The sequence below is a fragment of the Lynx canadensis genome, chromosome D4, assembly GCF_007474595.2.
Source record: "Lynx canadensis isolate LIC74 chromosome D4, mLynCan4.pri.v2, whole genome shotgun sequence".
NCBI lineage: Eukaryota > Metazoa > Chordata > Mammalia > Carnivora > Felidae > Lynx > Lynx canadensis.
The window spans coordinates 88,054,571-88,067,266 of record NC_044315.2 but is presented as its reverse complement, the minus strand read 5'-3'; the positions used below and the strand labels follow the sequence as shown (position 1 = coordinate 88,067,266).

General features: G+C 41.8%; 1 protein-coding gene across 8 annotated transcripts in view; it reads left to right on the top strand.

Moving 5' to 3' along the window:
• The window catches only part of FNBP1 (formin binding protein 1), a 140,278-nt gene that overhangs the window by 84,432 nt on the left and 43,150 nt on the right, over positions 1-12,696 (top strand). The gene's annotated exons all lie outside the window — the stretch shown is intronic.

The following is a 12,696-nucleotide window of genomic DNA, read 5'->3' as shown; positions in this document are numbered from 1 at the left end:
GCATCTGCACCGAGGATCACAGCCCTTGGTCCTTCATGATGTAGGTCCTTAAGAGTAGGAGGACCTCCAGAGATATAGTTTTGGGCAGCATTCACTTCTTTTTTTTTTCTTTTAATGTTTTATTATCCAGAGTTGAGAGAAAGGGAGGCAGAGTGTGAGCAGGGGAGGGGGAGAGAGAGAAAGAGAGGGAGACACAGAATCCAAAGCAGGTTCCAGGCTCTGAGCTGTCAGCACAGAGCCCGACGTGGGGCTCAAACCCACGAACCGTGAGATCGTGACCTGAGCTGAAGTCGGATCTCAACCAACTGAGCCACCCAGGCGCCCCTGGGAACATTCACTTCTGATGAGATGCCTTTCATCAAACTGAAAAATCTGATCCACCAGATAGCTTTCGGTAGTTGTCCATTATTTTCACATAGGCGGAAATATCTTCCCAGTAGTTATTAATGTGCTGTGAAAAACTGCACGTAGACTAGCAAGGCTTTTATGTTATCCTTGCATCATTGCCCTGTACTTCAGTCCCATAAAAAGGTATAAATCACAGCAGAAAAACATGGGAGGTGTAGAATAGACTGTTTGATTTTGAATGTGTGTTCCTTGGAATTTTATCCATGGCCTAGCTTTTTTTTCTTTTCTTTTCTTTTCTTTTCTTTTTTTTTTTTTTTTTAATTTTCATCCAAATTGGGGCGCCTGGGTGGCTCAGTCAGTTGAGCACCCGACTTCGCCTCAGGTCATGATCTCACGGTCTGTGAGTTCGAGCCCTGCGTCAGGCTCTGTGCTGACGGCTCAGAGCCTGGAGCCTGCTTGGAATTCTGTGTCTCCCTCTCTCTCTGCCCCTCCCCTGCTCATGCTCTGTCTCTCTGTCCTAAATAAATAAATAAATAAATAAATAAATAAATAAATATTAAAGAAATTTTTTTTTAATTTGCATCCAAATTAGTTAGCATATAGTGCAACAATGATTTCAGGAGTAGATTCCTTAGTGCCCCTTCCCCATTTCGCCCATCCCCCCTCCCACAACCCCTCCCGTCACCCTCAGTTTGTTCTCCATATTTATGAGTCTCTTCTGTTTTGTCCCCCTCCCTGTTTCTGTATTATTTTTGTTTCCCTTCCCTTATGTTCATCTGTTTTGTCTCTTAAAGCCTTCATATGAGTGAAGTCATCTGATTTTTGTCTTTCTCTGACTGACTAATTTCACTTAGCATAATACCCTCCTGTTTCATCCACGCAGTTGCAAAAGGCAAGATTTCATTCTTTTTGATTGCCAAGTAATGCTCCATTGTCTGTATAGACCACATCTTTATCCATTCATCCATCGATGGACATTCGGGCTCTTTCCATCCTTTGGCTATTGTCGAGAGTGCTGCTATAAACATGGGGGTGCATGTTCCCCTTTGAAACAGCACACCTGTATCCCGTGGAGAAATGCCTAGGCAATTGCTGGGTCATAGGGTAGTTCCATTTTTAATTTTTTGAGGAACCTCCATACTGTTTTCCAGCGTGACTGCACCAGCTTGCATTCCCAATGTATGGCCTAGCTTTAAAGTGGGTTCTCCAGGATGAGCTGGCGTTCCCTGAGGTCACTCCCCAGCCAGGACTGCATTAATCTCAACTTGGGGGTTGAGGTCCACACGTGCTGTATGAGTTCTGGCCCTTTCTGTGGCTCAGAAATTTCCAGGGTGATTGTTTTCTTTGCTTTTCGCCCTCAGGTCAGACCCCAGTTAGCAATGAACAGTGCAGTTCCTGGGGCCAGTTACGGCTTTAGGACTTTCTGACAGGTCCTGGCCAAATTGAATTGTTCTCCTTGACTGTCTGAATATTTCCAAGGGCATACTGTTTTTTCTTATCCTGAAGACACCATTTTGCTATTTTTATGCAAGTCCCACTTACCTCCTCTCCGAGGATATGATAAATGATTTTAGCATCACAAACCTGAAGCAGATAGAGCAGTGTCGAAATATTGGAAATCGTGTCATTTTGCCCAAGAGGGGGACTTGGAACACTCTGATTTCCCCAAACACACAGCGATCTGCTCTCCTTTGTCACCAGCGAAGCCTCTTGTCAGTATCAAGCTGAAAGGAAGTAATGTTTCACTTCTTGTCGCTGCGTAATGTAATTTCCCATTGTGACTTGTGACGGTCTTTGAATCTGATATAAATGTCTTTCCCTCCGGTTTCCGCCCATGATTCAGTTATCCAATTGTGTTAGAAATAACTCACCCTCCCTCGTGCGGCGATCAGTTCTGCGACATTTGGAATGATAGCACTGTGTTTACAGAGAGGGAACCCTCCCCAGTAGAAGCAGAAGGGACTTCTGCACATGGCCTCTGTGTTTGATGATAACAGGTGATGTGAACTCTAGGTACATGCATCTTCTAGATGACTTAGGATCTGGGTATGATGAGCCTGAATTTCGTCGTCGTCGTCTTTTTTTTTTTTTTTTTTTGAAAAATAAAACGTCCCATGGTTTTCGCATGCGCTGTGTTCAGGTCACCTAAATCTGTCCAAGTCTGCCTGGGGCATCAGTAGACTTGTGCTTTGTGGTCAGTGTCAGCATGTGGGCAGATATTTAGTAATTTGCTTACAAGAAGCTCTGTGTTGTCCTCGAGGCGCCCAGTCTAACTAGAAATACATTTATATGTATCAAATAGACATTAAAAATAAAAAAAAAAAAGACCCCTGGTAGTTTTATCTCTGGGCAGGGGAATATATTTGGATGTGTGAGGATCCCTTGTTCCTCTGAGGAATGACGGGGGAAGGAAATCGCTCAACGGAATGGCTTTTGTTGGTGATGAAGCTCAAGGAAGGTCGCGGTCTCCTCTCCTTTGCCAAGATGCAGCGCTCAGGAGGTTTTGAACTTGAAGACTTAACATGAGTTCTAGTGATGAGGAATTCGCTGATCCGGGTTGGTAAAAGAACCGATATATGTTAGAATAAGTCGCCCTGTGGCTCGTGACCCACACGCTTAAGTTGAAGCACCTCTTTTTTAACGAGGTGGAAAATATAGTCCCTACCGTCTCTTTCGTAATATTGAGAAGTCAGAGGGCTACAAGGGAACATGGAAAAATCAAACCCACAATGACTCACTCAAATGTAGGATTCTCTGGTAAAACAATAGTAATAATAATTAAAATACATGGAGAGTAAGGCGAAAGGTATTCTGCCCCCTTCCCAGGCCCTCATGAGAGGTGGTCACTCTTGCCACTTGATACGTGTTCTAGAACGTTCACAGTAGGTTTTTATTGGGGCGCCCGGCTGGCTCCCTTGGCAGAGCATGCACGTCTTGATCTCAGGGTTGTGAGTTCAAGCCCCGTGTTGGGCATAGAGCTTACTTTAGAAATAAATTAGTTTTTTATTGAGGTGAATTTAGATACAATAAAGTGGCCACATCTCAAGTGGACAACTCAATGAGTTTTTACGTCTATAGGAAACCTTGCACTGCCAGCTAAGATGGGGACGTCTCTAGAACCCCACAGGCTCCCTTGAACACTCCCCCATCCCAAAGGTAACTATCGTTCTGACCCCTATCATACGTTGGTTTAACCCGCTTCTGTACTTCATACAAGGTATGCAACATATATCCTTCTGTCTGGCTTCTCTGACTCAACGTTGTGTTTCTGACCCTCATATTTTTTTTGCATGTGGTGGTCATTTGAATTGCCCTTTCTCGGTCGCCATGTGATATTCCGTGTGCGGACAGACCCCAGTGTGTATCCCTTCTCGTGTTCGGGGGCATCTGGGTTGTCTCCGTAGTGAGGCTACATTAAGAAGGAAGCTACCATGAACCTCTCTAGATGTATCTTTGGTGGCCACGATCTCTCGCTTTTCTTGGGCGTAGACCTGGGTGTGGCATCGTGAGTCATACTTGGGTGCCTGCCTCTGGCGTGCTGTCAAAGAGCTTGACAAGGTGGCCGTGCCCACGGATGCCCCTCCGCGGGCTGCTTTTCATCCGAACCCACAAGAGGTGCTCTCGGTCTTGAAATAGAAAGACTTCTGGATGAGCGGGGGAGTGGAATCTGGTAGTGGTTTCCTTTTGTGTTTGCATTTCCTTGACGGAGGAGTGTTGTGGACCATTTTTTTTTTTTAAGTTTATTTATTTATTTAAGTAATCTCCATGCCCAGTATGGGACTCGAACTCACAACCCTGAGATCAAGAGTTGCGTGCTCGCCTGATGGAGTCAGCCAGGCGCCCCTGCTCGGTACAGCTTTTTATCCAACTAAATTCTGAACATTGTCTATTTCTCTTTTCACAGGCCTCCCCCCATCCCCCTCCCACCCCCCCAATGAGTTACCTGTTTTGTTTGTTTGTTTGGCTTTGTTTTAATTTCAGGGAATTGTAATGGAATCGTGATTTCACGGTCCTAGTCTGATTTTCAAAAAGCATTGAACGTGTTGAAGAATTCCTAAGGTGTGATCCTTCGGAATGATTCGCCCGTTCATTCCCTCACCCACGACCCACCGACTGCGTGCTGGGGAGGTGTGGGGGCGGCACCCCGAGACACCCACACGCCAGCACACAATCCTTGACGTTAAGGAGCTTGGCTTTCACTTTCCTCCCGGTATTCAGCTCTCCGTATTGTGAATTTTCCCGTTTGCCCTCTAACGGGCTCTTCAGTGGCATTTTGGTGACAAAGGCTTTATAGCCAGGTTTTGTCTGTCGGTCTGCTTTGGAAGAACGACATACTAGACCAAGTGGGGCGAGGAGCAGTGCCTAATCTCTGCCTTCTGATGGAGCTGCCCATGGTTAGTGTGGTGTTAGGAGGAAAAAGGAAAAGGTTATCAAAATGAATGGAATGTGAACTAATATTTCGGAACAGAGAGAACAGTGTTTTCTAAATGCATGCATTACACGGAGTTCATCCATGTCAGGCAATGAATAATTCCCTTTCTCTAATTCGCCCTTGCCTTGTGACTGTTGGCGCTTACATAATTTCTAAATGCAAAATAGGATATTGTTTAACAAAAAACTGCACAGTTAGTGGTTACGAATTGTTAGTGAATTTCAAGTTATGTTTTTAAACGCTGGTGTCAATTTCTCCCTTTCTCACAGCTCTTGTTTCATTTATCTCGGGTGATTCTTTTTGCTGCCAGAGTCTGCATTTTTACGGGCAGTTGTGTGCCCTGAAACTGTTAATGGGGCTTCTTTATTCAAGTTCATTGCAATTCTGAGTCTTGATTAACCAGAAGAATTCTCTAGACAATGCAGGAGGCTTCATTACTGGGCTTGCTCATGAGTGTTGTTATAGAACCTGACTCGAGGAAACGTTTTAAAAGTTAAATTACATTCAGATCCTGACCATCAGCGCTTAGAAGAGCATGTTAGTTACTCAGGGAGTTAGCATTCTGTTTATGTGCAGTTACTACAGCTTCTAAAAGTATTTGGCTTTGAACATTCGTAGCTTTTAGATTCTTTAGGGAGGTCCCTAGCGTGAAGTAGAATAGGAACTTCTGAGCCATTTATGAATGAAGGTAGAATTTTAAGAAGTAGGTGATAGAGTCAACCTGGGTGGCTCAGTCGGTTAAGCGTCCGACTTCGGCTCGGGTCATGATCTGTCAGTTCGTGAGTTCGAGTCCCGCGTCAGGCTCTGTGCTGACAACTCCGAGCCTGGAGCCTGCTTCAGATTCTGTGTGTGTCTCTCTCTCTTTCCCTCTCCCTCCCCGGCGCGCACTCTGTCTCCTCTCTCTCTCTCAAAAATAAAGAAATATTCACACAAAAAAATTCGAGAAGTATGTGATAAGACTTCACATTTCTAGTTTATGATAAAATATACACGTGCTCTTTTTTTTTTTTTTTTTTTAAATGTGTCCTGTGTTACCTAATTGGATGTTTTGGAGAGCAAAATAAAACTATAGAAAAGAATCTATGCTAACTTTACGCAAGAAGGAAAGGATTTGCTTTGAATGATTTTCAGTGTGGCAGTTATCTCAATAAGAGAAAAGGAGTTGAGCAGTTGGGAAATTTTCTTCAGTTGAGGACTCTGAAACGCACAGGCACGGTAGGCTCACTTCTTCTCTAACTGAAGCCAGCCGAGTAGCAGTGTTAAATTTTTTTACCATTTGGGGAAACAGTCTCTTGCAAGATGACTGCTTTAGTCACTGGACGTATAAGGAGTTGTACTTGTCAAATGTTTTTGCTACCCTCGCTCTAACACTGAGGTTTGACATCTTTACGGAACATGGTAATATCTTTAGTGCTTCTCCCAAATTTGTTTCATATAAAATGTCTGACTGGTTATCTGAAGGAACTGTTCACTGTAACAGCTTAGAAAACAACAAAAAAAAATTTTTTTTGAAAGAGGAAGTGGTTAGTATGAATGCAGGAAATACATTTTGCAACGGCAGCTCGATCCTTTGGTTGGAAATGCTTTTTTATTTACAACGAGGGAAAAAATGTGTACGATTAAAAAGAGACTTTCGAAAATGGGTATTGTTGCTCTGTTCCTTTATAAATGGATCAGTGTTCAAATCAAAGATTCGAGAGGGAACGCTTTTGTTATTGTCTTGTTCACGTATCTATCTGTAGAGTTTATATTCTGTGTATACGTTGTCTCTCGGGGTGCCCGTATTAAGTGAACATTCTGAATGGTTTCAGTTGTTTTGATTCTTAATATTTGTCCTGGGTAATAATGGATATGTTTTCCTCTTTTGACACTTAACATGGGAAATGGAATTTAATGGAAATGTTCTCCAATTATTAGATGTGGAGTAAATGTATTTATGTCTGGAAACAGGGCATAACTTTGATCTGTGTCATAAGCGAATATTAGTTAGATGAGTTTTGTGGGTTTTTTTTAAAGGTTGTGACACTCAGTGTTAGTTTTACCATTAAAAATGAATTTTGGGGGTGCCTGGCTGGCTGAGTTGGTTAAGCGTCCGACTTCGGCTCAGGTCATGATCTCACGGTTCGTGGGTTCGAGCCCCACATCGGGCTCTGTGCTGATGGTGCAGAGCATGGAGCCTGCTTCAGATTCTGTGTCTCCCTCTCTCTGCCCCTCCCCCGATCGTGCTCTGTCTCAAAAATACATAAACATTAAAAAAAAATTAAAAAAAAATTTTAATGAATTTGTGATAGGAATGTTGAAACATGCAATTATTTACTACGGTTAAATGTTTTACAGAAGTGCTCTTTAAATTGCATTCAGCTCCAACTTTTATTTTTTTATTTATTATTTTTTTAAATATGAAATTCATTGCCAAATTGGGTTTCCCAGCTCCAACTTTTAGTTCATTTGCTAGCAGTTGCTACTGTCCCTATATTGTGAGTCTTAATTTTCACTTATTTGTTTTTGGCGTAAGTGGTTTTTATGGTAAACAATGGAGTTTGGTTAAATAAACATCCAGTAAACCCCAAGGAAGTCAAAATGTCAAAATCTCAAGAGTATCAGGAATGGTGGGGGTGGAGGTGATACCAAAAGTGAATTTACATAGAGATGAAATACTTCCGAAAGCCTCTTCAGTGAAATATTTCCAGTATGCATTTTTTCATTTTGACATGAGACTGTCTTAGCCTTGTTTTAATGTTCCTAAAAGCATAACCATTGGCCAACCTCCACGTTTGCAAAATGATCTGCAAAATAGCAATAGAGCCCGGTAAGATAATAAATAGGTCATCCCCATGCCCCAGACCTGAAGATTAAGATGAATTGAATAGAAATGATATGAATATTGGGGCAGCTGGGTGGCTCAGTTGGTTGGGCGTCCGACTTCGGCTCAGGTCTTGATCTCATGGTCCGTGAGCTCGAGCCCCGCGTTGGGCTCTGTGCTGATGGCTCAGAGCCTGGAGCCTGCTTTGAATTCTGTGTCTCCCTCTCTCTCTGCCCCTCCCCTGCTCATGCTCTGTCTCTCTCTGTCTCAAAAATAAAAAATAAAAATATTTTTTAAAAAATATGAATATATTCATATTTTATGAACATACGAATATGCCTATACAAAAATGAATTAAATACATAAAAATGATATTCACTCAGGCTTCCATATGGCAACTCATCTAAGGAAATATTTTCATTTTCACTGAGAGTGAGGGGGCTAGCTGGGGCAAGAGCTTGTTCTTAATCTTTGGATCTTGTTTCTACCACTCATTAATGGGATGGCACAAGACGGTTTGCTTCCTGTCTGAGTGTGTTTCCTGTTCTGTGAAATAAGGATAACATTGTGCACCTCAAGGGCTTGTTGTGAGGTTTCAGCGCTATGTGATCTGCATAAAGGAGAGGCCTGCTTTTGGACCACGGTTAAGTGGTCGACACTTGTCATCATCTGTATTTTGTCTGTTTGTGTCCCTCTCTTTTGGTTACTTCTGGCTCCTTCCTCCTCCGTTCTTACTCCTTCGACCTACTGTGAATCACTTGAGTATATTTAGAACATTCTAGGCATCTAGGCATCCTGTAAGAACACTTATTGAACAAATAGCGCATCAAGAGGATTGCAATAGGGTGCCTTTCGTGAGGGCTTTGGTTAGCCGATAACGATGAAATGGAGAGACGAGGAAAACTCGAGTCAGTTGGAGAATAAGATAGAGTATCATAGGTTACATGCCCAACTGCCTGGTGAAGATAATGAGAACAATAGCAGTTTAAAAAAATGGTTTATGAGAGGGGTACCTGGGTGGCTCAGTCAGTTAAGCATGCGACTTTGGCTCAGGTCATGATCTCACAGTTCGTGAGTTCGAGCCCCGTGTCAGGCTCTGCTGACAGCTCAGAGCCCGGAGCCCGCTTCAGATTCTGTGTCTCCCTCCTTCTCTCTGCCTCTCCCTTACTCACACTCTGTGTCTCTCTGTCTTTCATAAATAAAAGCATTTAAAAAATGGTTTATGAGAGACATCGTGTGGAAAATCACCGGGTCCTGTGAGCAGCAAATACGAGGAGTTCAGATACTAGGATTCTGCATCTGTGAAAGCTCCGTGCAGATGACAGGTTGTTGAGATAGGCCTGAGGCTGGAATTGGGGCCTGAACATGAAGGATGTGTAGAAATTGAAAAGATGAAGCAGGCAGAGGTCAACAGAGTGGAAAGTGCTGCATCCAGGGCTCTGAGGGAACATGCTGCTCAGGTTGGGCTGCCTGGTGGGTCAGGGGACTGAGTAGGGTCTCCTGGAGGGATGGCATGAGAACAGATGATGAAGAATGTTAAAAGCCAAATGGCAGAATGAATGTGACCCCGATGAAATGCTATTGAACCTACTTCTCAAAAAACTCACGCTGGAAAAGTGCTTTATATTTTCTAAAAGGGTTCTGATCCTCTCTAGAATTCTTTTGTCCCTTTCTGGATAAACAGGGTAAGGCTGTAAGATGTTGAATTATCATTAGCTGGAAGTGGCCCTGCTGGATATGGTACAGCCAAGACCGAAGTGAGTGTCCATGCCTCAAATTCAGTTCTTGTCTGTGGACCCTATGACTTTACTATTGGATTATGTTGAATGAGCTCTTTACTGTTAACCACTGCTCTCACCTACAGAGCTGGCAGGTAATAGTGAGTTGGGGTAAGGTGACTAATAGCAATTGACATGAGGCCTCAGTATCAGGGAGCCAAGGAGGAGAGGCGGGGATTGTACTGGACCAGGAGGCAGACACCTGGAAGTTCACCGTCCATCCTCACCGCTGTAGACACATTACCAGGCAGGCCCAGTGTTGTTACTTCTTGCATATTATTCCTTTCTGGGTTAAATTTTCTCCTTCCTGGATGATAGGTTGTTCTACTTTTCTTCCTTGAGGGTTTGTGAGCAGTACTTCCTTCTTTATTTGTCTGAAGTCTTTATTTTGCCCTTATTCTACCGTGATAGTTTAGCTAGGTATAGAATTCTCAGCTGACAATTATTTTCTCTAAACATTTTGAAAATATCATCCCAGTGTGTTTTACCTTTGATCATTCCTCTTGGGAAATTGGCTGTCTACTTAATTGCATTCCTTTGTAGATATTTGACTTTCCTTCCCTAGTTGTTAAGACTGTATCTTTGCCTTTGGAGTTCTGTAGCATCGCTATGATATTTCAGAGTACATACCTTCTATTTCTAATTTTTCTGCTTGGGGTTCAATTGGGGGTTTGTTCCTTTTGTCAATGTAGGAAAAGCTTTCAGGTACTAGCTCTTCAAATGTTGCCTGGGTTTCATTCTCTCAAATTGTTGGTTCTGGGTCTCCTCGTAGATGTGTGTGAAACTCCTCATCCTATTCCCCGTGCCTTCTAACTTCGTTTCCATTCCTTCCCTTTCTTTGTCTCTGTATATTACATTTTGTGTAACTTTCTCAGCTACTTCATGAATTCTCTTGTTATTCTATTATTTAACTCATCTGTTAAGTTTTCAAATTTCAGTGACCGTATTTTTTTATTTCCAGAAGTTCTATTTGGTTCTTTTTCATATATGCTTCATTTTTATAATGTCTTACTATTTTCTTCTGAGTTCTATTGCTTCTTTTATTTCTTTACTTTAAATATTCCTGTTTTATATTTTCTTCCAAATTGTTCTTTTACCTCAAGTTCTGATGCTGATAATTTTTCTCTCTATTGTATCACCTCTCATGGTGGTTTATTTCCTTGTGCATTTGTGATTATTATGGTCTTTTTTATATGAACATGTCTTCAATAGGGATGGTTTCTTCTCTGAGAATCCCATAAAAGCAGGATTAGGTAAAACCCAGCAAGGTTTTATATCGGTTTCTTCCAGACAACCTGGGACCAATTTTTATGTTAATTACTTGGGTCGGGAGTTCTTGTACCATCTGTATAATATATACAAGTTTAAGATTTTGTTTCTCAGAGGACACACTTCCTCCACTCCACCCCGTAGCCAAAGACCTTAACAAACTTCCTAGCTGTCTTCTCTGTCACTAGAGAAGTTTTGTTAGGTGTCACCCAACTTAAAGAAAAGCAGAAAAAATGAACACCGAGATTAAAATAAAAAACAAACCTGTGGTCTTACATCTTGAACGAATTGAGCGTATATGCTGAATACCACATGACAACTTTTTAGTATTAAACCTTACTGGTTAGACGTCTGTTGTCACTCGGTACTAAGGACAAACAGCTGCTAACCTACCGCCAAATACATCAGATTTCTTCAGAACAGGATGCATGTATTTAATTCTTTCCCTGGGGTATGTAATGTGACTAATTTTTGTCCTCTTCTGAGGAACTGATCTTTTCTAGAACTGCATTAAAAGGGCTTTTAGTATTTTTGTTCTTCACAGGAACCCCACAGCCATAAAGAAAGCATTAACTTTCTAGAATCCGGGCTGTCATCTTCAGCTGTACTCATGTGAGACCTTGTGAGTGTCATATTCTGAGGTGAGATTATTTATTAAGGGGAGAGAGAGAAGAGAAAGAGGTAGTCAGTTTCCACCCTGCCACAGCTGAAAACGCAAGTTTCTTGCCAATGACAATGCCTTAGAAACAAGGGAAGAGAAGGGGGTCGAGTCTTGGAGACCATGATTTATATTTTAACAAGATCTCGGGGCTCATGCCGAATGTTTCACTAGCCTACCTTGGGCCTGTGCCAACATCAAGATGAACGCTATCAGCATTGGCTTCCCTTTCAGCAGAAATGGTCACTCACCTTTGGTAAATAGATATTTCCAATTCTACTTTTCAAATAAGGCAACCAGGGTATAGGGGAACAGAAGGCCTTTTCTTAAAACTGTTTAGCAACTGAATGGCCCATGTGGGATTGAGATGCTGGTCTCATTTGCTATCTTTTCTGTGTTCTCTCCTTCTATTTCAGTGACTATGGCCCGAAGTAACTTATAATACACTGGGGCTAGAAGTTGTAAGACTGCTAAAAAAGAATCAGGAAATTGCTGAAATATTTCAAGCATATTTCTTTGGTTAACTTATTTTGAAGTTTTTCTCTGTTTTGTATTTTCGCTGCCTTTATAATTTATCAAAGACAGACTCATTGTTTTGGCAAGTCCCCGGCCTGGAAGTCTCCAACAAAAACTCCCAGCACTCTGTCTGAATAGGAATTTTTAAATGCATTCTTAGTCTTGAACTTGAAAATGTATTCTCGATGCAACAGTTTGCTGGGAAATTTAACCAATGCCATTTATCATACACTGCTCCAGACAGAGAAAATTTTCATCTCTTCCTTTGTTAGTATCCTTCCTACTACATGATCTTTTTAGAGCTTTCCTTTCCTTTCCTTTCCTTTCCTTTCCTTTCCTTTCCTTCCCTTCCCTTCCCTTCCCTTCCCTTCCCTTCCCTTCCCTTCCCCTTCCTTTCTTCCTTTCCTTTCCTTTCCTTTCCTCTTTCTCTCTTTCTTTCTTTCTTTCTTTCTTTCTTTCTTTCTTTCTTTCTTTCTCTCAAAGGCAAGCCATACCTCTTCCATCTTTAAGTTTCTGGAATTCACCATTAGAATGTGTTTCTTTAATCTTTTCGGCAAAATAAAATATTTCTTAATCACTCTTTTCAGAAGTGATCACTGTTAATTATTAATGTTTTATTTTTACAATCACCAAAGTATGCTGTAAATGCTGTTTGGAAACCTTAACATTTTTTTTTAGATCACATACAGCTTTCACTTTCCCAAATCATTAAGTGCTTTTACTTTTTTTTTTAAGCAGGCTACACTTTAGTCCATCAAGGATATGACATATATTTAACCAATCACATTACTGAGCATTTGTTTCAAATTATCGTCTAGTGTAAATAATGCTGTGATGAACATCACTTGTGGACATTTAAAGTGATTTCATTGGCAGGGCAGTGGGCTCTTGG